General features: G+C 53.1%; 1 long non-coding RNA gene across 1 annotated transcript; it reads left to right on the forward strand.

The window, feature by feature from the left end:
- Nucleotides 1-1,251: 1,251 nt before the first annotated feature.
- On the forward strand, nt 1,252-2,829 carry LOC106725024. Its single transcript, XR_001360863.1, has 3 exons — nt 1,252-1,349; nt 1,500-1,650; nt 2,314-2,829. It is a non-coding gene; the product is annotated as an uncharacterized LOC106725024 (long non-coding RNA).
- The last annotated feature ends 340 nt before the right edge of the window (nt 2,830-3,169 follow it).

The following is a 3,169-nucleotide window of genomic DNA, read 5'->3' on the forward strand; positions in this document are numbered from 1 at the left end:
GGAGAGAGAAGGGCATTTAGTGAAATTTCTGCAAACCACGTTACAGTACAGAACGAAAGAAACGAAAGAAGGTGCTACAGAGGCTCGCCTGAGAAGACTGAAGCCTTGGGGTATGTGATCGCTGTCTACAGTTATTTAAAGAGTTTATCCAGGTCTCCATCTCTGTAGGACAGTAATCTACAGGAAGCTGGGGGGAGGGGAGGGAGTAACAATTTCCTTTGGGCAATTCCAGTCAAAACGACAGCCCACAGATGACTGTCACTACATGAAAGACCCAAGTGCGGACCACCCATCTGAGCCCAGTCACCCCACAGAACCATGAGAGGGAATAAACCGTTGTCACGGGAAGCGGCAGTCGGTGACTGAAACGCACACTGAGTAATGGAGCCCCTGAGAAAACCCTGGCGAACACTATAAAACCTCCAGCCCGGGGCCAGCTCCCACGTGGTGTCTGAGCTCCTCCTCGGCCCCAGCTGAGGTTCAAGGACTCTACAAATGCAGGCTTTATGCCCCTTTGTTCTCCTTTCTCATCATCGAGGGTTAGGGTGACAGCCCTTTTCAAAGTTCAAAGAACTGCCTTTATTCTTTTTCTCATCCAGTTCACCTCCCTCCCATTCACCCCGTCTGCGTGCGCACACACTCAATACTGCGGAGCAATAAGGGATCCCGGCCCAGGCTCAGGGCCGTTGCCACCTGACTCCGGGGGAGAAGTCAGCCAGGGAAGCTCTTCTGTTCCTTGGGGGTAGCTGTTACTTATCATGGACTTACTGGGTAGACATCACCCCTCAATTAAAACATAGGTGCCCCTGGAGAGAGGAGTCCCACTGCTAAGCATCTATTCTATGGACACTCTGGAAGGTGGGCTGAGATATCAGCACGAGGATATTAGTCGGAGTATTTCTGCAACTGGGGGAAGGAAACGAACTGTCCACCCACTGGGACTGGTGGGGTAAATTATGGTCCAGCCGAACAATGGGATCTCTGAAGTTTGATTTAAAAAATAAACGAGAGAGATCAATGTGCTGATCTGGAAAGAGCTCCGGGAGAGATTACGAAGAGGAAACAATATTCCTGCCGCATCTCGTAACTCTGATCGGGCACCGTTCCCGTTGCACGTCCTGGGAATGCCGCCCCTGCCCGAGGCGCCAGCATGCACAGCGGGGCTGGTATCCCACGGAGTTGCGCAAGCCTGACGCCATTCCGGCGTGTTACAAATATTTAAGCACAAACAGATATGTAGGCACACACATCACTTGTTTCCCCTGGGACAGAAACTTTGAAAAGCAGCGCCTTTGGGAGAGGAATAAGGAAGGGAGTGGGAACTGCACCATTTTGTACCTATATTTCGTGTAAGCAAGTACTTTTATTTGTTAACCACCTATAGATATCTAGGGACGGGAGAAAGGAATTATTGTTTTATTCTTTAAACATCTCTGTGCTTATGTTTCAAACCCTAATGTGTGGCTTTTTCTTTCTGTCTGTCTGTTTTTCTTTTAAAGAAGCCACTAAGCTTTACCATGCACCAAGCACCATTTTTGAAGGCTAGCCAAGCTGTCCATTTTTCTCAAGCAAGGCGGATTTCTCCTGTTGCAACAGTCCCTCCTGTGATAGGCTTGCTTCTACTTGTACGAGGAGCCCTGAAATCCTTGGGTGAGCACCTCTTTTTGTTCCCTGTGCAGTCAGTGGCAGGTGGGTGATGGCTCCTGCAGCAACCTGCTGCTGTCCCCAGCTCAGCAGGTGGCCTGAGCCCTCAGCCATCAGACTCCGGGGATTGCTTCCTGCATGCCAACCCCAGGGCTTGTTTAGAGGAAGAGGGAGATGAGTCAGCAGAGTTGCCTGATGCGAGGCTGGCCTGGTGCCTGCACGGGGCCTGCCTGGCTTGCACGGCCCCCCTCCAGCAGTAACTGGCAAGATGAGGTCAGAGCCACCTCTGGGGTTCTGGAAATGAGCTCATCTCCTTGGCTGCCCCGAAGGAGACAGAAGCCCGGCCCAGGGAAGCGACCTGGAGGAGGGGCTGCCTCCTCACCAGCACCTCGGGGAGCCGGAGGGCATGGGGTGAAGTCTGAGGAGCCCCGAGTCTCCCGTCGGGCACTGTCTTCCAGCCAAGGCAGCCCCTGATGTGGCTGGCGACCCGGGGGACGGGGACTTCTGCCTGTTTCTCAGCCACGCCCCGCTCTGTTTGCTCTGCCTCTTTTTGACTGGGCTCCACAACTATCAAAGCCAAATGACTGGGAGAATTAAACAATAATTCAGGTAAACCAGCGCGATGGAAGGCTTGCTCACTGCCAACCCTGCCCCACCGTCTCTCCTCAGCATCTTCTCCTGGGGGGTCAGGCTGAAGGACCGCACCTCTCACACCTGTGTCTGCTCAGGCCCCTCAGTGTCTGTTGGATGACAACAAAGAACAACGTCATTCAACAGACGTCCTTTGCCAAGAGCAGCTCCCACCTGGGAACATCCACCCCGGAGGAGACAGTCCCTTTGCCAAGAGACAGAGGCTGGTGTCACTGGCTTTGCGAGGAGGAAGACAACTGGCGTCAGGCACTGTGCTGCGGACACGCTAAGAATTCTGATTTTATAGGTTCCTCCCAACCATTCCGAGTGGGAACATTTCTGTCCCTTTGTTTTCATAGAAGAGGGAACAGGAGCTCGGAGGCAGTCAGCGGTTTTCCAGAGCGACAGGTCTGACAGAGAGCCCCGTCTGCCTCCTGCAAACCCGACCGCCTCTTTGTGGGCGAAGGAGGTGCTATCACAGACGAAAGAATTAACCAGCCCTGGCTGGGTTTTCTCAGTGGTTAGAGCATCGTCCCTCAGACTGAAGGGTCACAGGTTCAATTCCCGGTGAAGGGCACATACCTCAGTGGCAGGCTCCATCCCTGGGCCCAGTCTGGGCAAGTACGGGAGGCAGCAGATTGATGTGCTGTCTCTCTCACATCAATGTTTCTCACTCTCTCCCCTCCATTCTCCCTCCCTTCTGCTCTCGCTCTAAAATTAATGGAAAAACATCCTCAGGTGAGGGGAAAAAAAGATGTAACCAGCTCCTTAGTCAGTGAGTTGGCGGATTGAGTGTTCAGTTAGACCCAACTTGCCATGCCCGAGGATGCTAAAGGAGTGCGGCCCAGCCTTCTGGTTCGCTCACAATAGGGGCTTTGTGCCAACACGGCCAAGA

This window comes from Myotis brandtii, unplaced genomic scaffold (genome assembly GCF_000412655.1).
Source record: "Myotis brandtii unplaced genomic scaffold, ASM41265v1 scaffold131, whole genome shotgun sequence".
NCBI lineage: Eukaryota > Metazoa > Chordata > Mammalia > Chiroptera > Vespertilionidae > Myotis > Myotis brandtii.